Genomic DNA, 25,402 nt, shown 5'->3' with positions numbered 1-25,402 from the left:
CACAGGCACCTGCCTCTGGTTCCACACCTGTTCTTGCTTTTCCTACAGGATTGAGGCTACAGCTTTGGGAAGGAAGACCCTAGAGGCCAGATAAATGAAGTAAAATACGTTCCAGGAGCATATTTTCCTGATACATTAATAAATGTGTTTACTCACTCAGTAATTCAAACTGGGAAGATTGCACCTTGTTATATATTTCATAGCAAAAATAGCCAATGATTATTGGTGCTTTTGTTTAAATATTTTATTCAACTTTCCCCTTAAGAAGAGAATCAAAACTGATTCAAATTGTTATTTCTTTTTTTTTTTTCCCCTTCAGCTGTATTTCCCCCTTCCTAAATCAGGCTCCAGAATATCACATGGCCTATTCCTCCTTCTTGATGTTCCTTCTAAAAGATATGAAGCCCTTTAAAGTGCTTAATTATTATTCATGATATCCACTTGGTCCCTTTCCTGGTGCAGAATGCTGCTACTTCTGACATGTATCAGATTAGTACACTTCTCAATGTTCTTTAATGTGTTTAATTCCTTTAAGGTCTTGTGTTCCTTGTAACTTTCTTTCTGTTTTCAACGACTCTGGGCTCCAACACTCTCAAAGAGGCTGATCTAAGAGAGATGCCCACAGAGGCTGATTATTTCTCTTTTTTTCTTAAGTTTACTGAAAGAATGTAAATTTCCCAAGCAAAATAATTTCTGTGCAAAAAGGATTGTGCATCACGAGAGCTGTTAGATGCATCTCTTTAGGAACAAGCACCTGTTCCACAATGATAAAAATATGAGCACTCATCAGTCAGGCCCTTTCCTTACAAATAAATACATATTAGCACCATCACACTTCCTAACAATTCAAGCTGTGCAGTTTTGAAGGTAGATGCTATTTTTACATCCACAGGTTCCAAAGATAAAGCACTGAGCTACCAAACATGAACGGCAGCAGAGTAAACTGAAATATGAGCCAGGCTTCAAAGCCAGGCAGCAAGAGCTCCCGGAGGTTACTCACTGAGCCATCCCGCTTCCCACATGGGATCTACACCCTTCCCGGCAATATAAGACACTCTCTATGGGCATTATATTCAATTGCTTTAATATAATATAAAATCCTAAGATAATTGTAGGTGCCAGATAGAAAACTCAGGTAGTGTGGAGATTTGACAATCATTCTCAGTGGCACAAAGCATGAATTGAAATGTTATATTAAGCCCCTTTCTATACTTGTGGTTTCTGTTCATTCTCTTACCTTGTGCATCTAACCATGCAAGCCTAGAGTGCAGGTGTGAGATGTGTAAGACATTATTGCAACAGTTCTTGTGAGCAACCACACATTTCATAGATGTAAAGATTTGAAAAATTATGAAAAAGCAGAAAATCATATAATAATCCTGACTTCTATAACCCCAACTTGAATATGTTCTCTCTTTTGTTTACAAAATAAATAAAACAATGGAAGCGTGCCATGTCATCCTCTATGGAAAGCAATTCTTTTATTAAATATACTGGTTTATTACCAAGAACAGATCTGTTTCCAGACAAAAATGAATCTTTCTTCATACCTCACCCTTCCTCCAATGGAACATGTAGGAAGGGTCATGATACCCCCAAACCTATACTCGCTAAGGTCAGCTTTAAAAGACAATTTAATGTTATACATATGTCCATCATGGTTTCAATGTCTTCATTATCTGTGAGGCTAACTTAACAGGAATAATATATTGTAGTCTAGCAAATGCTCTGACTAAAGCATTATGTATACGCCAATATCTCTCAGGCCCTACTGTTGAAGACCTTGAAAGTTCCCTTTGCTTTTCTTGCAAAATATTTTTAGGCTTCAAGATAAGTTCCAAAGAAATCCTCTACAAAAGCACAAGAAGCAGTAAGTGTTCTGTAAGCCTCATATCAGTCATCAAAATCCCTTCGTCTTATGAGCTGAACTGGCACATCTGTGAGGAGCTAAGCTCTGTCTTCTCATTGCCTTTCATATATTCTTCTTCGGGGGGAAGTGCTTTCAGAATATAAGCGTCATGCTGTTAGCCTTCCCATTTTAACTCCCCCCCCCCCAAAAAAAATGTTCAAGTATCCTACTTTCAGCTTATTCTCCTGCCAAATAGCTTCTAAAACCTATTCTCAGGACTCATGTACAATGTCCTCTTCACGTATAAGAATAGTATCTTTTCTCTTTGCTGCTGCATGTGGATGATGTGGGGGAATCATCATTCTGTAGCAGAGAGTAAGCCCTTAGATCTAGTCATAGGGGCACAGTGAGAGAAGCACTCTGGGAAAGATGGGTCATGCTGACATTTTCAGCAGCCTCTGGGTCCATCTCGTTGTATTTTACTATATCCCTGATTGTTTCATTTCAGAATTCAGATGGATTGTCACCATCCCTTTGTGATATTGCCCGAATGATAATGAGGTTGTTGTTGTTGTTGTTGTTGTTGTTGTTGTTGTTGTTTTGGCACTCCTCTCCTAAGGTCCTTCCCAAATGCACCTCCAGCATCTCTCCAGATGTGGTAAGCTAGTCTCAATGATAGCCTGACTGGGGATGAACTTTGGCTGGCTTGTCTAACACAGCTGCCCTCCTTCCTCTCTGGCTTTAGCTACATTCTTTTTATTCCAAGTCAGGATAGCCATCAAGGCCTGAATATCTGCCCAGCTTTGGGGCTAAGTGACAAAGCTACAGACAACTAAGCCAACCACTCTCTGGTGTTCATCTCAATAGGATAGTCCTACAATATTCCATTTTAGAATATCTGAGGTAGAGAAAGGAATATGTGCCCAGTAGTGTCCCAGCAACTGGCCGTCATCCCCTGTACCAAAGAAAAGTCTTCAGCGCATTGTTCAGTCCCCTATAGAGCTCAAGATGGGCACCTTATTGTCTCCTTTGTCTCATTATTCTCATCTTCTCCAGGCTGCTTTGGGTTGCGAGAGCTGGTCCCTCTGCTAACTGTGCTAGCATTGATGACATTGTCCTGTCAGCTAGACAGCAACTGTTTCTTCTTTGTCCCTCACCAGGCTCTGGCTTTCCATAAGGACTTCTTGCTTGTCTATCTGTACCATCAGTTTTTCTCCAATAAGAGCTGAATCTTGATTGTTTATGGCCACAAAAGCCTGCACATGGGGAATCTCCTCTATTTGCTTTTACATTCCAAAACAACTCTGATTGAGAAATAGGGAGCATGCTGATTCAACTTGACACAAACTTAGACACACCTGGGGAAAAGGAAGCTTGCATGAGAAAATGTCTCATAAGATTGGCGTCTAGGTATGTCTGTAGGGAATTTTCTTGATTAATGGTTGATGGGGAAGCGATCTAGCCACTATATGTGCAATTACTGGGAAGGTGGTCCTGGATGGTATGAGAAAGCATGCAGAGCAAGTCATGGGTGGCAAGCCAGCAAGCAGTGTTCTTTCAGTTTCTGCACTGGTTCCTTCCTCCAGGGTCTTCTCTTGAAGCCCTTCCCTGACTACCTTTGATGATGGAATGTGACATAAAAATTATAAGATAAAATCAAACCTTTAATGTCAAGTTGCTTTGGGATATGATGTTTTATCACAGTACTAAAAACCCCAAGAAAGTGGTACCAAGTCATGTGTATTGCTGAGACAAACCAGACCATATGTATTTGGGGGATTGTTATGGCACTTAAACTTTCAACTATAAATGCCTTTGAGTGCTCAGAGTTCTGTGGAAATTTGGAAGACAATAATACTGAGAACAGTGAAGACAATGGGGGCTTGGCTTATAAAGTTTCAGAAAGAAATTTGAGAATTCCTTCAAGGATCTGTCAGGGTGGATCAATATTTTGAACTAAAAACCAGAAATGTGAAATCTTTGCTTTGCTGGGACTATTGATACTTGTCATCTTGAGCTAAAGAATCAATGGTGGTAAAGAAGAGACTAGCATCATTGAGAATCATAAATCTAGAAATATTTCCTCTGGTTCAGCACAGAAGCCAATGACACCTTATGGTGGCAGCTGAACTTGTGCCACTTTTGAAGGCAAGGAGTCATGGACAACAGCTGGTGCTTGCCACTCAGTGAAAGGCCAGGAAAATCCATTGCTGAAGGTGCAGCCTCTGTTGCAGCTGAACTCGCAAGATTGAAGGAGTCATGGAGAGAATTTGAGGCTTGGCACCATGTGTCAGGGTTAGTATCCCTGAAGAGACTCCAATAGAGGCTACACGCTCAGTTGCAGTGGATACCCCAACATACTGGAGAAACAAATACCATGGGACAACCACCAAGGCCAACAGAGTGGGGTCGACATGAGCCAGTGAGACCCACTATGTGTGCTGTGGGAAGCCCTTTAGAACCTAAATGATCATGAGTCTCAGAAGTCTAATAGTAAGCTTTATACTGGTAGACTTAGGTTTTGCTTTGATATGATTGTGACTATGCCCCGTTTCTTCCCTCTTGGAGTAAGAAAGAAATAACTTGTTTTGATTTTACAGGAGCCTACAGTTGGGAGACTTTGGATATTTAAAAAACACATTAGAGTTTTAGAAAGACGTTGGATATTTTAGAGAGACTTTACATAATTTAGAAAGAGTTTGGATATTATTTTAAAAAGGCTTTGGATTTAAAGGAGACTATGAATGATTTTTTTAAAGGCTAGGACTCTTAAAAGTTGGAGTGTTTTATAGTGTTGTGTTGGTATTAATCTGAGATCTTGGGGATGAACAAGAAAGGAAAGGTTAGCGACTAGTAAGTGATTGTGTGTGTGTCGACTTAACAAGGGGTCAATTGTGCTCATTGTTTTGGTTTGTTTTTTGTTTTGTTTTGTTTTGTTTTGTTTTTGTCAAATTGACAAAAAGCTAGACATATCTAAAATGAAGGAACTGTAATTGAAAGAATGGCTCCATAACATTTGTCTGTAGACAAATCTTAAAAGCATTTTCTTTTTAATTATTATAATAGATTTATATGGAAGAGTTCCACCTACTTTGGGCAATGCTATTACTAGGCAAGAGGTCCTAGATGGTACAGAAAGCAGAGTGAGGAAGCTATGTGGAACAAGCTAACAAGCAGCAATGTTCCCTAATGGTTTCTGCTTCAGTTTCTTCCACAAGGTTCCTACCTTGAGTTAACTCTCTAACTTCCCTCAGTGGTGGAGTTTGACCTAATACTTATAACATCAAATAAACTCCTTCCTTCACGAACTGCTTTTGGTCATAGTGTTTTACTCCAACAATAGAAACACAAAGATAATAATTTAGGGAACCATTCAATGGCATTCTTTTCCCAAAACCCACTGTAGAGAGTGGTTAAATGGCATTGCAACAATGTACGACCTTGTTCTTTTTTATATAACCACCAGAATATCTGTACCAATTTGCCACAACATAGCCCAGAATGCTGATTTCAAGTATTAGAGATGAGCCACCCATTATAAATCATATTGTAGAGAGAATATCATGTATTATATGAATGTATCACATAGTAATTTTTTAAAAAAGCTATGGCCTATCAGAAATGGTAGAATAGAAGTTGGAACATCTGGCAGGCAGAAAGCCTGTTGGATAGATGGGAGATTTGCCCAAGAAGATGTGAGGACAGATGCATGGTACCTGAGCAGAAGGTAACTAGCCAGATGGCAGAATGGAGATTAGTATATGTGGGCTATTTTAAGTTATGAGTTAGTCTGAGAAGATCCTAGATGTATGGCCTAGTTATTTGTAAACACATTTTGAGTCTCATGAGTCATTTTTCCAGTAGCAAAATCAAGCTACCCTACTACATCATACAGCACAGAAAAGAACAATAGAGGAAGGGTTTCATCAAACCAGAGACCACATTGGTCACTTCCTAGGAAGACAAAACTTAAGAGAGAGTAACATAAATATGAAGCTAGAGACGTTTTAATTTTTTTCTAATGGGAATAAAATTAGAGAATATAGCAATTAAATCTGTGAAGGTGATGGAAAGTGCTAGAAGGACCTAGAAAGGAAGCCGCCCTATTTAACATCACTCAGAAGCTACCTGAGAGCCTGCACAACATGGGATCCCAAGGCTTCCCAAGTTGGAACAGCCATCAAACAGAGTTACCCAGTGACTTCCCAGAGAGTCTAGAAGCCATCCTACTTTGGTTGCCAACAATAAAGATGGTCCTCTGCCCATCACATACATAAAAACAGAAATTGTAACTTAACACTCTTTTATTCCAAGAATCAGCAAAATAGGAATACAGAGAAAAATCTGTCTTCCCCACCCTATATTTTTTTTTATAGAATTCTATAAGGAACAGAACAATAGCTATAAAACCAATTCAAAATTCTGTCCTACTCCCTGGTCAGGTTCAGATGGGACTTGTCCCTGAGAGTCATCAGACAGTCTCTCCCCCCTCTCCCTCCTTCCTTTTCTCTTCCTCTCCCTCTCTCCTTTCCTCCCACCTCTCGGTGTATGTATGTGTGTGTTCTCCCACATATGTTGCTTGGAGAAGGTCCATAAGCACCAGCATTGTTGAGTCTTGCATTCTGTTTCAGCAGCTCATTTGGATGACATATAGATTTAAGGTTAACTCAGAATAAATGAACTGTTAACAGTTGAGTACATGCCTAGATACTTCCAATATGTATGAACAGATTTTGTCCTACACCACACAGTTCAATATATAGTATAATTCTATGTTAGTATAACACAGAAATGCAATGTCCCTATCATTGTGCACCTATCACTAGTAAGACTCCCTACTTGTTAGCATACTAGTTGTACATAGGAAATTAACAGTGTATATAAAATTATAAAACTAAATATAAACTTTGTTTTTATATTTTTTTAATGATCTTCTAATTGCATCATTTTCATCTTCTACAGAAGTCATCATCACTATACTGTAATAACCAAAGAGTTATACATGTAAACAAACATTACAATTTGGAGCTAAAGATGCAAAGATACCTACAGGTACTATCTTATAATCGCAAATGCTTTTTTATCTCTTTATGCATTACACTGCACAAACATGCTATATACATTATTGTGTTCTTAACACAATAGTATGACCTCTGACCTTGAGAAAATTAGAATGGTAAATATTTAAATATCATTCTAGGCTCATTGTGGTGGCAACAACCTTTAATCTCAAAACATGGGGAGCAGAAGCAGGTGGTCCTCTATGAGTCTGAGGTCAGCCTGTTCTACAACATGAGTTAAAAGCCACCAGGGCTACATAGTGAGAGCCTGTCTTAAAGCAAAGCAAAAATCTATTTATAAATATAATACATAGATCTTGTAAATGTGTGTGCACTATTTCAGATTAGTACACGATTCTGCACCAGCCTTCTACTTGAACAATACTGTAGGAAGCTGGTAAAGTGGCTATTTTTTTCTTCTTCACTTAGAAACCTGAAGGTAGACAAAACTGTCTCCCTGAAGACAGAAGCCTGGATCACACATATTTTGTCATGTAAGACTCCAAGCCAACTTTTTGTTCATGGCTTCAATAAAAGATAGGCAATGTTTTTGCTCCCTTCGTGGCTGAGTTAATCATTCTTAAGATTCTGTGTTACTCTTTCTCATACTCCACAGCTCCATCTCAACATTCCAAAACAAATTTCATTGCAGGTCCATGGGTGGCATTCGCCAATCCCGCCTAAGGGAAGAGTAGTTTGTTCTGACTAGTGTTGGATTTTGCTCCAAATTTCCTTCAGAATCTAGAATTTATCACACAAATGTCTTGTTTACTATGCTTCTAAGTTCTAATATCCTCCATGTTAGTATTTACATACCTGACTCTTCTGCCTTCTGCTGATGATACAACCTCTGTACTGTCTCTTCATGGTCCCCACATGGATATGCTGCTTGGCTAGAAAGCAAAGGCTTTGTTGCTGTAACACATCAGTATTAGAAAGGTTCATAAAGCATCCTTAAGCTCTCTGGTCTCAACAACATCAAATCAAATTCATCACTTCCAACACTAGAGAAGACAGCATTTGTCTTGAGTTGATTGATCACTCCCTATACCGGAGAAAATGATATGTGTCTTGGGTTGATCACTTCCTACACTGTAGAAAGTGACATTCTCTCGGAAATTCTTTCTCTCCCATACCCAGTGTCAACAGGCTCACATCAACTCTCTTACCCAAACACTGTCAGGGAGCCTTTGTATCAAAAATGCTGATGATTTTCAAGAGTTTGTGCGTCTTCTGAGGCTAAAAATACATCCTTAACATTTCTGGTGACATTCATGGAAGCTTAAGGGCATATACCTGATCAGTAATAAAGTCACTCCTGCCTATTAAGTAGCAAATCCATCCACCCTGTGATGCTTCTAACACATATTCATACAATCCATGAGTCTGAGTTATTCACATTTACCAAACTCTTAGGGACTCTAGCTTACATTAGTGGTGAATCAAATTGTATTATTCATTAAATTATGTTTCCTAATGGATAAACCCCATAGACTTTTGTCTTTCACCTTACGGGCCCTTTCTAATTTAGCTCCACTTTCTGATGATGAGGTCCCTGTACTGTATAGTGGCCATACAAAATATTTTCTCATGAAGAAGATGCACTATGTGAATCTGGAAAATATTATCATTAGGGTGTTGTTTGTTTTGTTTCCACAGTTACAGAGATAATTAAGGGCTTTTTTACTGATTAATTTTTATTATAATTTATCCATATTACATCCTGATTGCTATCCCTTCATTTGCACCTTCCTGTTTCCACCCTCCCTCTCTCTTATTCCATAATCCACTCCCCTAGACCTTTGACAGAAGGGGACTTCCTCTCTGCCCAACCCATATGACCACAGCCTATCTGGTATCATCTGGATAGCCTAATTCCCCTTCTTCTGTGTGCTGCCAGGCCTCCCTGCCAAGGGGAAGTGATCACATTGGGAGCACCTAAACTCTTAATTTTATGTACTCTTTAGAGTTTTCTGCCTTAGGCTACAGACTTCTCAACCTCACAGTAATCTGGGTTTGGTGCTGCTGGCAATGGTGGTGGTAACAGTGTTTTACCTTATTTCAAAATTCAAAATTTTGTCCTCTCTTCAATAAAATTCATCTATCTGTACTCTTATTGTTAATTCTATTCCTTTCAAATCTTGTTGGATGAGATAGAACCTGTACTAACAGAAAATGCAGTAGGCATAAAAAGTAGAACAAACCAATTAGGAAATGACCCACTTTGTATCCTATTACATTAATTAATATGCATGAATGTTTACCTCATGCTGCTATTCCTAATTTACATATTTAATCTGACTTATAAGGAAAAGCATGTATGTGCTATGATGTCTTGTCTATATTTTCTCAAACAAATAAAATGTTTACACTACTTGTCACATTTCATGGAGATACTATATGTTCTTTGAAAAACAAAGAGAGGTAAAGAAATAGAGAGGGTGAAAAGATGTGAGAATAAAAGAATGAATATTTTTCTAAATAAGGAAGAGTACTCTAGTCCCTAGTTTTGCTTTGCTTAGAATGTTAGCTAGTCTCACAACATTATTCACTCTCTGTTGACAGGAGTATTGCCAAACTACTATGGCACCAGTGCAAACAACTGTCTAATATCTAAATGCCTTCCGTACTTCAACATACCTGAACATCTCATCTCTGAAGAGCTCAGGAGCCTGAAGTTAGTCTGAATATGTAACCTCAATTAGCTACAAAAATAAAAAGGAAAAGGTAAAAGGATGTAAAAGTCACATCCCAGAGGGAAGCAACACTTTGAGTCAAGCTGTCTATGATATGAAGTCTTGGTCTAGTTCAGTCAATATTCAAAGCCTTGCTGGTAGTATTTTTCTAAAGAACTGAAACTAACTAAAATTTTTTTAATGTTTTGGAACTGGGAAAATGATTGTACAGTTAGCTGTTAAAAAGGAAAAACATTAAATAAAGAAACTCAGAAATAAATCCATGTATCTATCACTAATTGATTCTTGAGAAACACATCAAAAAAACACCATGCATAAAAGACAGCTTCTTCAATACATGATTTTAGGAAGATATATATTTATATTTATAAAAAATAGACTAGTATCTTTCAACATACACAAAAATCAACTCAAAATAGATCAAAGATAAAAAAAAAAAACCTGAGGCCACAAACTATAAAAATGCTCACAGAGAGCATGGGGGAACATTGAAACACATCAGTAAAAGCAATGACTCTGTAGATAAGACTCCAAATTCACAGGCAACAAAGTCAAAAAATAGACTAATAGGATTACATCAGATTAAGAAAGTTACATACAACAATAGAGGGAATCAAGAGGATGAAGAGACTACTAAAAATAATAAACTTTGAAGAATATCTTTCTAATAGATTGCCTGTGTCCAACTCTTGAAAAAGCACTTCACAGCTATAAATGGGTCTATATGCCCCTTCTGTATCAATTTTAAAGCTTGTGCCAAATCTTCTGTCCCATTATCATGAGTAGGTTTGATTATTTGAATGAATTGTATTGAGGAATTGACCAAAGTTTGAATGATCAAAATTACCACAATTTTATTGGATATAGAGGTGTCCTGAGAAAAAAAAGAGGGTGACATTTGGAACCCGACCTACAAACCTGAGATACTCTGTAAAGACTCCTTTGATTTAAAGAGAAAAATAGAGAAAGTTATGGAGCCAAAGATAAGGAAGAGGAGATTAAGAATGTAAGTGTGGTAGCAAAGCACTAATAGTGTCAGCTTTGGGAAGAGAATTTACTTTAAAAAAAAATCTACACTACTTATTCTACTGGCAGTTCTTGGTTGTTCACATGACAAATTGTAAACTATAGAAACTTCCACAGCAGTTACTCATCTTAAGTCTTTCCACCTCTTTCCAGGATTTCCCATTCCCTTGGCTACCTAAATTCCTTCATTTTATCCAGTCTCGATCCCGGACACCTCTCGAAAGTCTCACTTCTCTAAACTATGGTTTTCCACGAATCTTAGAAAACTAAACCAATTACCTTAGAATTCACATACAAGAAATCAGTTTCCAAAAGCCTATTTATTCTGGAATTTAAGTTTAAAAAGTAGTGCTCAACTAGCACGGAAGGAAGCTTCAGCGACTGTGGCAAAATTACTCAGGGGTCCTTTATAATGAGAGGAAAGGGGACCATTGCTTGACCTCTCACAGAGACAACACACCATAAGGAGTATGGGCCTTCATAGCATGCCATCTTGTCATGTTAGTAATTTGTCTTCCATATAAAATATGCCCACATTGTATTTTGTTCTTATTATTTTGAACAAAAGTTTCCCAGTTGTGTGGATGCACACAAACAGATGAACTGAGCTTTGTAAATTCCTAGCAACGAATAGGTAAGAGGTTTTTCTTCCTTTTCAAATGGCCACTTCTGGCTTCCATAGCTCAGATTGCATAAGAGTTCAGTTTACTCCAACAGGAGCAGCCAGAGTAGGCACTGACTCCTCTCTGTAGTAGGAAGAAATAACGGTTCTGGTAGGAGCAGTTCTTCAAGTTGTGGGGATTCCTGAGAGCCAGTGCAGAGTTCAACAAGAAAGCCCTTGTATGGTATCACAAGGATTATTCAAAAAAGATGGAAATGGAACCATAAGTGACCCCCCCGAAGAATGAGGCATTTTGCTCTTAGGATCTTTTACAAATGTAAAGTAACAAGTATGACCTCTGCTAAGAATAGGGAATGGAGCCAGGTAAGAATTAAATTTCATGTTTACATATGTAAACTGTGAGATCTGGAGCCCTGTTTCTTCATTGATATGATGAGGGTGGTAGTAGATTCTTAGTCTTCTGGACTGAGAACAGGAATTCAACGAAACCATCACTTCAACCCTAACAGTGAGAGCAGGCAGCCTACATTAGAACATCATGACTTACAAAACCGTTCGACTGCTACCAGTGTCAAGAAGTCTAATTTAATAAATCCAAAAGGTAACGTGCCTCTGCTGCGAAGTGAAGAAGACGTGTGGCAAAGGGGAGTGTCAGCACACATAGCCAAATTTCTAACAGAGTGGTGACTCTACCCAGGTTACAATGGTCTCTTCCAAGGATACCAGACTCAAAGCCTGTCTTTTTTCCATGTCCTCTTTAAGGCTGTGACCTAGCCTCTGGAAGAGTGGGCCAAGGCTGAGCAGAGACACAAGAGCTGAAGCTGAGGGACAGCATAGGATATTGCGCCAACATAAAAATAATACGGAAAAATAAATCAGAGTTTCCATAGCCCTCATGAGAGAAAAACCTTTAAGAAAGCAATCAAGGCAGTACCCTGGAGATTCCCTGGATCTGTCCTTGCTTCAACAGTGTTAGGACAGAAAAGGACCAGGGACTCTTTTTGGAAGAGTCCAACAGCCTTCCAACCTCTCCAGTGGCATCTCTGGTACCATCTCCTTCACCTTAGGCTCATTGGACCAGCCAGCACCATCTCTTTTTACTTAGCTCCATACTGCTGACCAACCATGACCTAACATAATCATCAGAACGATTCTGCAGCTGATGGGGAAGCCTCCTTCAACCAACTGTCAACTTTGCACTTGCTGGCTTTCTACACCTTCATCTCTCTGGGCTACAAATTCAACAGGATAGTGTGGCTCTGGAAGGTATAGGCCACTTCCACAAATGGGCTAAGAAGCATGAGGGTAACCACGGGTCTTCTCTCTCAGTTGCAAAATGTGCTCTTCCAGGATGCTCAGAAGCCTTCTCAAGATGAGTGGGGAGAAACCCATGAGGCTGTAGATTGATGCCTTGGCCCTGAAAAAGAACCTGAAGGCTCTTTTGGATCATTGTGCTCTGAGTTCTGCTCTCACAGAACCACAGCTCTTTGGCTTCCTGAAAAACTATTTTCTTGTTGAGGAGGTGAATCTCGTCAATAAGATGATGGGTGACCACATACCCACCTCCTCAGGCTAACCAAACCACAAGCAACGCAGACTGGAATGCCCTAGCCATTTCTGGACCAGTTTCTTTTTGAGAGGCTCACTCTCTAGCATGATCAGGAAGGATGTCTCCTAGCCTTCCAACAGACTCCTTCCTCTGCTCATCACGAGTCAGTCTTGGATACCTGCCATATTGAATCCTTTGGTTCCTTTCCAGTTTACATTTAAGAGCCCTGAAGAAGTTAGGGTTAACACTTCACTTTTGAAAGCTACCGATGATCTATTTTCTCTGGGAGTGAACACCTTCATTTGCTTCTGGAGTCAGTGCAAAGCAAGCTGTAAAGGGAAAATGTAAGCTCCCAGTTGGCTTCAAGAGTACCCAGGGAAATTCAATTTCATCCAGAGAGAGCAGCTGTGGAATACGCAGGCCCCATCAGGATTTCTGATTGTTCAGGATACAGCCTCTCTGCTGAGGATGGTTGAGGTTATTACATTTTTCTGTGACCTTGCACCTTTCAATTTTTGTCACAGCCCTTTTCTTCTATGTGTAGTAGGACCTTGTCACATTTGGCTGCTTAAGCTTGGGCCATTTGTGACTTATAAAATACATACGGCTAATTAAATTCCTTGCTCAGTTTTCCTTAGTTGGTCAAGAAACATGCAAATATCAATGTTTTAAATCTTAAACAATTCATGAGCATGAAGACTTTATGCAAGTACCACTTGGTTTAATGTTATTAGGAAATGTTTCAAATGGTGATACTGTATTAGGGAGAATAAAAGGGTACTGGAAGAATCACAGCATTTTTCTCTGTAATATATTTTTCCATATGGTATAATTGGAGGGGGTGTGTCTGTGGGAAAACACAAGGATGATACTGTAGTCTTTAATCAGCAAGGATCCACAGGAAGAATGCCAGGCATTTGCGATGCTGGGACGGGTCCTTTGAAAAAGGACTTTGACTTGTTTGGACATAGAATCATATTTTTTTCATAACGCACTCATAAAAGTCACACTTGGGGAAATTCCAAATTTGCATCTCATGCAGATCAGAGTTTGTGATACTTCGTGCCACTCTGAATAATGATCTTGGAGGCTCTATTTAAATGAGGAACTTGGATGCTGTGCTCAAAATCCCATCACAAATTTCACTACTCATTTTGAGGAAACAACTAATTCATCATTTTATTCTCACTTCCCTGGAGTTTTTTCTGAGGCATGCTTGCTGGGGGTGGTGGGGAGGATCTGGCATAATAGGTAGAGTCGGGGAAAACAGCTGTGTCTCTAATTTGGAACTTGGAGGCTTCGGTTGTGTTTTAAAACAGGCGCTTTTGCATCTGAACACTCATCGACTGTGGAGACCGGAAACACAGTTTTGCTTGACCTTTACACAAAATCTTGCCTTGTTTTTATACTAGATTTCAATATGTAAAACACAGCTGATCATATCTGCCCTGCCAATGTAGGTCTACGGTGAAGACAATATCCAAGAGAAAGAATTTATTTTAAATGTTCTTTGGAAAATGCAAAACGATGTCAAAAATGAAGTATGATTAAGGTATAAATTTCAAATGCATACCAGTTGGGACCTTGTAGAGAGGGTCGGAGACCAGGAACAACTGGCAATTTTCCCAGTCAGTATGTAATTGCTGCTCCACTTCCAGCCTGGGCTTTCTCTTAACCCCTTGAAAGGGTGGCACCGAGGCTGCCAAAGGGCCAGCACAGAGAAGCTGTAGGTCTGTTTTCTTTCTTTCCAAGCTGAAAGCAGTCTGAGAAATGTCCCTGATCATCTGGGATTGCCAAGAAATTCTATAGAAAGAATAGCAACTCATATAGGAACATAAAAGTAGATGAATTTCATGGGGAATCAAAAGTTTTTATTAGAGAACTGCACTGCTCATGCATGCCAGCTGCAAGACTGATGTTTCCAATCAGCACTTGCTCTACTTCTGCACGTGTGTACCTTGTCTCTGCCTGTCTCAGATCTCTTAACATAATCGAAATGAGCCTTGCAGTAGCACTCAAACTCAAATGACTCATGAAATGCACCTCAGCAAACTGAGAAAGGAAGAACTAACACTTACCTCATCCTTTCTGATGAAAACTCTCTTCTTTTGAATTTTCCTTTTTTAATCTTACTCCAGTATTGACCTCACCCATTCACCTCTTGGTGTTCACCGCACACCGCATGACTCCCAACTCAATGTACGTGCAGTAGAAAGATGGAATGCAGGTATGTATTCAGTGGCTACTGTGGTTTGGATCTGATTTGGCCCTCTGAAGCTTGCATAGCAAAGGCTTGGCCTCCAGCCTGGGGTGCTACTGGGTGTGGGTGGGACCTTCAGAAAGTGGGGCTCAGTAGGAGCAAGTTAGGATATTAGGGATGTACCCTTGACTCTTTTTTTTTTCTGGTCACCCTGAGGGGAAACTACAGCTTATGACATACTGCGCTGCCATAGACATGAAGAAAGAGGGCCAAACTACTGAGGACTAAAATCTCAGAGACCATGAATCCAGAGAATCCCCTTGTATATTTGTTTTATCAGGGATATTGTCACAGAGAAAGAAATATCATGAATACGATGGCAAATAAGTACAGATGTCACATGTTTTTGTTCAAAGTGCAGAAATACCCTGAAAATATCCACCTCTTTAGAAAATTCTGGTTGGCTTATTTTCCTCTCTGGGCCACTATGTACTTGATTTATTTTAAGGTTTTTTTGTTTTGTTTTGTTTTTTACTTTATAAGTTATTGTGCGTCTATATGAATGGGGGGAGCAGTGTGTACTCACATGAATTCAGGTGCCTGCAGAGTCCAGAAGAGGCAATCAGATCCACCAAAGCTGGAGATAGGAGCAGTTGTGAGTCATCAGATGTGAGTGCTGGGGAGTCCGCCGGGGGCCTCTTCATGAACAGCAAGTGCCCTTAACTACTGAGCCATCTCTCCAGAAGCAAGTAGTCTCAATTCTTATTCTCTCAGTTATGCTCTGTGTCTCAAAGAACCCCTAGAAATTAAGTAAATAACTTATATTTTAATGTTAATGAGGCCTTAAAAGCACCTTAGCTTACATCAAGATTATAGGCATTTACACATTGTAGGGTAAGTATTAATTTTTCCAAGAAATGTGTAATGTTGAGGTGGGAACATAAAGCAAATACCCTTTCCTCTACCTTCTAAGGTGGTTCCATGAACCAAGAGTGCAGTATGAAGTAACTAAAAGCTAAAACTTGATAAGGAAAAAAACTTTCAGATAGGAGAAAAAATATCTGAGGGAGGAGATTTAAATTTTAGTGTGATTTTGATAACACAGCAGAGCGGATTTCCTTGTATGACAGGGCAGAGTCTGGTTGCTCCTTCACACACACATATATATGTATATTATTATATAATAGTCTAGATGACTACAAATTCTATTTAAAAGTAAGCCAATTCAACTGTTACAATTAAAACAAAAAGCAGGACAAGACAACCAGGTACATGTTGCATTGCTGTCATTAGTCAGAGTGTAGCGTGAAAACTGGCCCCAGAATGGACTGTTCTCAATGGCTACCCTGCTGGCACGTAAAGGAGGAGTGAGCTGTATTTATGACCTCCAGAATTAGCTCTAGAAGAGACTCTGAAGATGTCATGATCTGATCGAGGAACTTCTTATACTCACTACAGGTTAAACTCGAAAGGGATTATTAAACTAAAACACCCATTTCACAGGTAATTAAAGACTAATTAAAAATTTTGACTAGTGAAGCTGACTGATGGCTCAAATACTAAACTGCCTGCTAAGCCTGAGGCCCTGAGTTTGAATCGCCATCCAGTGTAAACTTCTGGCCTCCTTATATCCCTGCATGATGATGTAGGCACATGGCCAGAATGTGTACATCACACACGCACCTGTGCATACACACACACACACACACCTTTCTGAGGGATTGCTGTGTTCTGAGTGCAAAGCTGAGGTTAGAGGCTTCCAGGAATCTACCTGCTGTAGAGGACTAGAGCCCCTGCTTTCTTAGCAGGATTTTTTGGGAAGGTGGTGACAGGACGGGTGTAATTTATCTTGCGCTGAAGAGAGTTGTTACTTCGTACTCAAAATCATGTTATGACCTTTGTCTACTAACTTCTCTCTGTCTAGTTTCTATTTTAGGGATCTAATCACCATAAACACCTGCTTCCAAGCTGAAGCAACGTAGTCATCGTTCACTGGTCAATGGCGACATCTAGTGGACATCTAACAACATTGTCTGTAATTATACTTGACCGTTCCACGACCTTGGGACAAATGTGAGCTCTAACCATTGGCGAGACTAGGTCTTTGGCATGAGGTTGGAGACTAGGGAAACACAAAGCAGAAATCAATTGGGCTTCGATAAAAGTCAGAGGATCTTTTAATCTTCCTTTGCTTTATTTTTTGAAATGTATACATACCTGCTTGTTTGTGTGTGTACCACATGCCTGCAGGTGCCCTCAGAGGTCAGAACGAGGTCAGAGAGCCTGAAATTGGAGTTACAGGATGTTGAAGATACTGAGACCAAACCCAGGTCCTCTGCAAGAACAGTGGATGGTCTTAAGTGCTTAGCCATTTATCCAGTCGTGAGGAAGAATCTTTCCAGAAGGCAAGTAGCTACAAAAGCAATCAGTTCTGCAGAGAGTATCATTTTCTTGGTAGTTCATTATTTTCTAAAATTATAAAGTTAATGTAGGAAGTAAATCAAATAAAAACTGTGTGTTCTTCCCTTTTACTCTTCCCAGTTCTAAAAGAGAAAAGCCAAAATTTATATTAAAAAAAAAAAGCAGGAAAGAACAGTAGCAGTGTTTAATATCTATAACCGAAACATAAAGGTGTGAGCATTTGTGACAACAAGCAAGGTAGACAAAACTGTGACCGAGCTCTTCAGATGTAGAAAGGAGAGGGGTTTTGTAGGCACAGAAGAAATTAAGAGCCAAGACAGGCAATGCTGGTGGTCCATCAGCCATCAGAAAGTGGTGAAGCTGTTTGTCATCGCTTCCCCTAGTGGCCGCCTCCTCCTAGGAATGACTGCTACACATGTGTGAGCAGATGAAGTCAGAGAATTCTTCTGTGACTTGACCCACACAGTGAACAGATGCAGCAGAAGACCGCACTGGTGCTCACAGGGGTGCGTGAAACCACACACTGGAACAGCTGGGAAGCACAACCAAGGAGGCCATGACTGTGGATAGCTCAGCGGGAGAGACCGATGCTGGCAAAGTGAGGTGAGTCCCCTCCAGCCTCCTACCATGGCATATGACACAAGCTACGATGGTTAATTTAATGCACGACTGCAGCTTGATCACACTAACAAATATGTTCTCAAATACTACTTTCAGTGTTTCTGAAAATTATCATTTTGGTGAGATTAAAACATGAAATTATTGATTTTTGGCTAAAAGAGGTGATGTAGCATTATGTCATGGGCCAGTCAGATAGATAGATAATAGATAGAAAGATAGATAGATAGATAGATAGATAGATAGATAGAAAGAAGATACAGAATAAGGTCTGTGGCGAGGGAATTCTCCCAATCCACTATTCCTGGACTCTACATTCAACAGTTCCTCGGCTTCAACAGAGGTTATATTTCAAATCTTAATGTCGTGAGTCAGTTCATAAAAGTAAAATAATAGGTTTCTTTCTTTTGTTCTTCTCTCTCTCTCTCTCTCTCTCTCTCTCTCTCTCTCTCTCTCTCTCCAAATATATGTATATGTGTGTATGAGTACACATATGTGTATATGTGGAGGGATCTATAATATCACAATTTTAAAATAGCATAATATTATAATGATTAAGTCCCTGCGTGCAGCCTATCCCTTGTTGAGGTGATAAGCAGGTCTCCTAGTATCCTCCTTCAGAAAACCTCTGAAGTTAATAAGACCCATTGTTCCTGTTAGATCCGCAGACATTGTCCACAACACCACACACTAGCCTCTCCTTGATGCTCCAAGCAAAACTCATTCCGTCACACATATAACCTGAGGCACCATCAGACACTTCATTGAAGACACTGTCCTAATGCAGTCAGTGACTCTGCTTAAGCATGCCTGGAAGGCCCTGTATTTTCTCCAGCTGCCAATGGGAGATGAAAACTAACTGGGAAGAAAAGTCTTATGCAAAATTCTCCCTTTGTTCACCTAAGCCTGTCTGCAGCACTGAGGAGGGTGGGGTCTGAGAAAGAGGGCTTTTCTGCTGAGCAGACATTCAGAGCAGAGCAGTCAAGTGCTTACAAGTTTTTTGCTCCTCTTCCACAGCATTGATTTGTCAGGCTCAGCAGCAGCATTTTTCTCAGGGGCTTTGTTTACATGTCATTTCTCATTAGAAGAAACACACAATTCAAACTGATGGCTAAACATCTAATACTCTAACCAAAATTTTTATCTTCAAATGCACGACAGAGTAGCAGCCGCTTTTTACTGTTTTTACTTTATTGTGCTGGGAATAAAACATGAGATCTATGTTCTAAAATTTTCACATGTAAAATGTACTTAATTATGGGATCAATGCTGAAAGCAGATCCCTAGCGTTTGTCTTCTCTCAGAGAAATGTTCTGCTTGTTTTAGTAGTGACAAGTTATGTCTCTTCTACAGCCTTTGTCAACCACCAATTGCATCCTGTGTATTCTCCTACTGACATGATGGGATTCCTTGTGTGCATGGGTTTTAACAGTGTCTGTTATGACTTCTTTGTTCTGATCCCCACACATCACCTCTCTTGTCTCCTGAGACGCACTTTTTCATTTCAGTCTGAATAATAGTTTTTGTTTGTTTTACAGAGCATTCTCTTTTGGCCTATGCCACCTTTAGGTTATTTTCACACCTTGAGTCTACAAAATGATGCCTCCTTAAACATGGCAGAGGAAATATCTCTGTCATATCCTGATTATCCTGATCCTCAGTTCTTTTGAATGAAATTGCTGGATAAAAGTTTCATTTGTTAGGGGAAAACCCATGTAGAATTTTCCATAGTAACTTCACCCTTTTGCACATCATCAAAGAGTCTACCCCTTCCCATTACTCCACATCCTAACACGCACTTTTGTCTTCCACACCAGTGATCATGTTGTCTGGGGTGAGGCAATCTCTTCCATCTTCCTGATTATGGGTAGCACTGACATCTTCTGTTACTCCTGTTGTTTATTCTGTGCCTTCGTTTAAGAAATCTCTAAGCCTCTGGCCATCTTTCAGTTTGGGTACTAGGTATTTGTGCTGTTGAAGTGCATAATTGGTTATGTACTTTGGAAATCCATCCCTTAATAGATACATGACTTGTAAATACATTCTCCAATTCTCTTAAATTGTTTCTTCATTCTGTTGTTTTATATTTTGTGTGTGGAGCTTTTTATTGAAATTTGATCCATTTGCCCATATTTATCTCAAAATGTGTAACTTTAAATGCTGTTACCAGACATAGGCTTGCTGCTTTTAATTGTGATAGATACACTAGTTATGTAGACTAGGCTATTCCTTTGATATAAAAATTCCCATGTATTAAGTGGTTGTATTTTGCTCAAGTGGGACTAATGAGATGGATTAGATAGGTAAAAACCCTTGCTGCACAAGCCTGTGGCCAAGACCACATATAATGATTGGAGAAAAACACCAATTCCATTAAGTTGTCCTATGACCTCTACACATATATCACATGTGCGTGCATGTACACACACACACACACACACACACACACACACACACACATACACATACACACACACACATACACACACTAATAAATTGATAAAAAGTATTTCCCAGTTGGCACTTGACTCACATAAGTACCAGTAATGTTTTGGGGGAAAAAATTAAAATTCTTTTATCCTTCAATCTTAACTTTATGTTAAAAATATCTTGTAATCATTTAGTTTTGTGCTGGTTTCCTTTTCTAATTCATTGTTTATTGTATATGTGCCTGTGGTTTGTGTGCATATAATTGGATGTATATTTCATTCATGTTTGTGGGCATACATGGGTGCACATGCATGTGAGCACAGCTGTGTGTAGAGGCCAGAGAATGTCTCCCTTTTATTTACTGAGATAGCACCTCTCACTGATCTTGGAGCCTGCCCATTCTGCTAGTCTACTCAGGCAGCTTGTCCAGGAATCTCCTGACTCTGCATCCAGAGTACATAGTAGCAAGCGGCCCACTGAGCCCCTAGGCTTTTATACGCATGCTAGACACCCATATGCTGGTCCTCAGGCTTGCTCAAGGACCAAGCATTTATCCAATGAGTCATCTCCTCAACTACCCTAATTAATTTTCAACACATCTTAAACAGTTTTACTTTTTTCCCAGATGGGGGCGGGGGAAAATGTTTTATTTTCAAATGTTCTTTCACTCCTAATTCAAAGGCCAATTCACTCTAAATGTCAATTAATTTAATTTTAATTTGTCAAAGAGCTTCCAGTAGTTTCTAAATCAGAGAATACCTACGCTAGCCAGTACAGCCAATGAAAGACAGATTGTCCTCCTGGTGCACAGTGCTCCTGTTGACTGTGTCTGCCTGGGAATTAACTGAAAGAACAAGGCTGGCCTGTGGAATGTCTCAGTAGTGAGTTAGCTAAAGAAACAGGTCAATAGCAATCCCGCAGGTACTCTGACAAAGCTATAAGCCACACTGACTAAGAGTGTTTGAAAAGGGGCTCAGGGATCTCTCTGGCAGAAGTGAGATAATACATCTACCACTTCAGACATATTGGATAGGGTCCTTTTGAAATAGTTTACCAGAGAAAAATTTAGGCACTTTTCTTCTTAATCTCCTGAGGAAAACGACAGCATAGTCTATCTTCCTAGTGAGTAGACAGTAGTAAAAATGTTAAATTGTTTTTGAATGCCTTATAGCCAACCATCATAGTATACCAATTTTTTTAATATAAAAAAGATAATGACCAAAGATAATTGCACCAAAACATCAGGAGTTATCTGTATCTGTAAAAATGTCATTTTACCTTCAACATCAATTTGAAGTAGCTAAAAAAAAAACCCACATGCAGTGTGTTTCTTTAAAATTTTAATATTACACTCTTTTGAGTTTTCAGAAAGTGATTTCGGTATAATTTGTAGTTATGTTTAATTCCGTGGAGTCTATAACACACCACATCCATCACCGGCTGCCCCACCATGGATATCTGCAGATCACCTTCCAGCCTATGCCCTGCTAAGGAGCAGCATCTCTTAAGCTGAGTGACTCCGAAGGTAAGACCTAGCAGGAAGATAGATTTGCTGAAGTTCTCCTCAGACAGTGAAGCTGTCATCCCTGCTCAGAGGAAGAAATACTCAGAGAAAATTGCACTGTTGCCTACAGACTCAAACAAACCACCAGTGTCAGTAAAGACACTTTCCTAGGGCAGAGAGCATCTACCCTACAGCTGTGCCCTCTTCTTTTGGGTAGTGTGCCACTTGGGGTTTTTCAGTTTGTTTGTTTGTTTTCCATTACAGATAATAAGTACTCAACTGCTAACATAGAATTAACCATCATCTAGAGACTAGATAACAAAGGGAAAGAAAGGCGTGTTTTAACTGCAAATTAACTCATGAGGTGACAGATACTTTTAAAATCCAGCACAGACAAAGCTCTTTGCCTTTTACTGGGAGACAGGATTAAACAGTCCCAAAACTGTCTCCTTCCTCCCCCCACCATCTCTCTCTCTCTCTCTCTCTCTCTCTCTCTCTCTCTCTCTCTCTCTCTCTCTCTCTCGTTCCTATGTTCCTCCCTCCCTATTTCTCCCTTCCTCCTTCCCCTTTCCCCTTCTCTCTCTCACTCCCTCTCCCTTCCCCTCCTCTCCCTCCTTCTCTCTCCCTTCCCCTCTCCCTTCCTCCCTCCCTTCCTCCCTCCCTTCCTCCCTCCCTCAATGGTCATGTAGCCCACCTTCTGCCACTTATTTATCTTCCCAGTCCCTGACCTATTTTCCCATTGATGCACTAAAGATGATAAGGAAAGAATGTATTTAAAATAAAATTTAGGAACCCTCAAATCCTCTTTTGGTCCTCATATATCCTCCACCCCTACTCCTACATTCCAAGACCAGCCTAGATTATTATTACCTTCCCTTAGCTCTAGTGCCTTGTGTGTAGGACTTGAAACTCTAGTGGGCACAGGGAAGAACCTGCCCAGTTGCCTCCTTCCAACTGGCACTTAAAATCAGCCCAGCATAAAGAAGGAAGCACCAGGGTGGCTCCAGAAGGAAGAAAAAAGAAGTGTGTCTCCCAAGTTGTAAACTGAGGTCTAGTCCTGTCATGTCTGCCTCATGTCTGTCCAGACACTGGCTTCTCTCTCGCCCAGTGTTTGATACAGGGTTTCTCTGCTTAGCCTTGGCTGTCCAGGCCACTTTTTGCACCAGACTGGCCTTGAACTTACAAAGATCTGACTGTCTCTGCCTCCCAGAGTGCTGGGATTACCAGCATCTGCCACCACACCCAGCCTGGCTTCTCATTTTTAAAATAAACTAGATCAGATTAGTAAAAGTGAGCTTCAGAATCCTGTGATACACATCACAGGAACTCACTGCAACTTTCTAGTACCACTTAGGAACTTTACACTTAGATATGTGCTTCTGGTTAGTTTTTCTATTTGTAAATGCAAAAGAATGACAACGGCATACAGAACTCAAAAATTTAAGCAATTTCAACAAGTTTCAAAGTGAATAATAATCACTATTCCAGGAGTTAATAAAGATGCAAAGATGTGTGACTGGCAATTGGTCCTTCAGAATATCAAATTTCTTGAGTAAAGGAAAAAGGAACTCCAAAATGACCAAATGGAAACTGAACTGTAGGGCTGGGGAAAGCTATTGAGAAGATGTGGAGCGTCTGAAAATCAGTGATATGCATCTCTAATACTGTAAGAACAATTTCCAAAGAGTATATAATTTGGAAATGCTCTTTCTGTCCCCAGACCGAAAGCGATTCAAAAGTCTGTGAATAGACTTACAGGCACCTACAATATGTTATGATAGAGATCATGGGAAGAGCACAAAAACCTTACCTAATTTTTTAAAGATTCCCTTGTCTATTTTGTCTCTGTATGTCTTGGTGCCTTTCTGTGTATATGCTCATATGTTGGGGTACCCTCAGAGGCTAAAAAAGGCATCAGATGCTCCAGAGCAGGAGTTCCAGGAAGTTGTGAGATTTCTGATGTGAGTCCCAGAAACTAAATTCTGGTCCTCTGCAAGAGCAGTAAACACTCTTAACCACTGAGCCATCTCTCTAGTTCCTTCCTTTAATATCTTCATTGATATCAAATATAGAAAGATATATAGATTACATAGTGGGAATTTGGGCCCCATAGTATGGTTTTATATTATTCTTCTTACATATTTTTCTGCCTATCAGTTTAATTCCATTAGACTTGAATGATTTTTTAATATATTCTTCCTACTTCTGAATTAATTCTTTCCATTTTTTATTAAGGTTCTTTTTTAACATATACATTTATATTATTACATGTGAATTAAATAAACTACATACAGCAGAAAGAACCACTAGACAATCAGGAATTATATAAATGTTACATTCATAGTGATTTGGTTATTTGTATTTGGCAAACTTGAAGTAAACATCTTTCCTATCTTGTTGAATTAATTATTTGAGAGGCAGCCACATAGGAAAAAAATGGTGTTCAGACATAGATCTTACTTTCTTTCCTTTGTCACCTTTGTTTTCATATCCACAATGCTGTGTGGGTCAAGCAACATACACATACTTTATTTTAAAAAGAACAAGATTATTAAGACAGTACAGCAAGTAAAGGCCCTTAATGCCAAATCTGACTACCTGAGTTCTATCCCCAGTTCCTACAAGATAGTAGAAGGCATTCACACAGCTTGTCCTCTGACCTCAACACACAAGAGACATGATACACATTCATGCATGTGCGCAGCAACACACATACACACATACACACACACACACCAATAAATGAAAAAACAGCAACTAAAAATGAAAGGGATCTAGGAAGGAAGAAACTTCTTGGTCAGACCAACTTGATTTATTTCTCTATGTCGTGTGACCAAAGTGTATAACGTTTTCTGTGATAGACTCTGACCATCAAGTACAAGTGGGAAAGCGAGAGCAATGTCAACAACATCTATTGTTTGGGAGGTTTTCAGTACCTCACCTGACCAACCGCTCCAGAGGGAAGGATTCCACACTTGGCATTGGGCTTTTTATTTGTCCACCTAGAACTTCTGGAAAGGGCATTATCCCCTAGGCAAGGTAACTTCAATTAAACTCTTTTAGATAAAAATATATCTGTGTGTGTGCTTGTGTGTGTAGCTTATAATATGGTATGAAAAGCTATACTATTAAAATATCTTTAGAATTAAAAGTTCATTATAATTTTAACAATAAAAAAATAAGATGTTTTTGTTTACTTATATATAATGAATGTATGAAGCATATGGGCAACACAGAAAGAACTTGAGGGGGTGATAAAAGAATACATTGTATGCATGTGTGAAATTGTCAAATAGTGAATAAAAGTATATTAAAATGTTGTTCAAATATATTATAGAAAGACTTCTCTGGGCTGGATTTTAAAGTATATAAGTCACTTGCTTTTATTAAAAATACAATAAAAAATATTGTATTATATAAGTGTGTA

This window comes from Acomys minous, assembly GCF_964271855.1.
Source record: "Acomys minous genome assembly, chromosome: 1".
NCBI lineage: Eukaryota > Metazoa > Chordata > Mammalia > Rodentia > Muridae > Acomys > Acomys minous.
Note: the sequence above shows the minus strand (reverse complement) of the source record.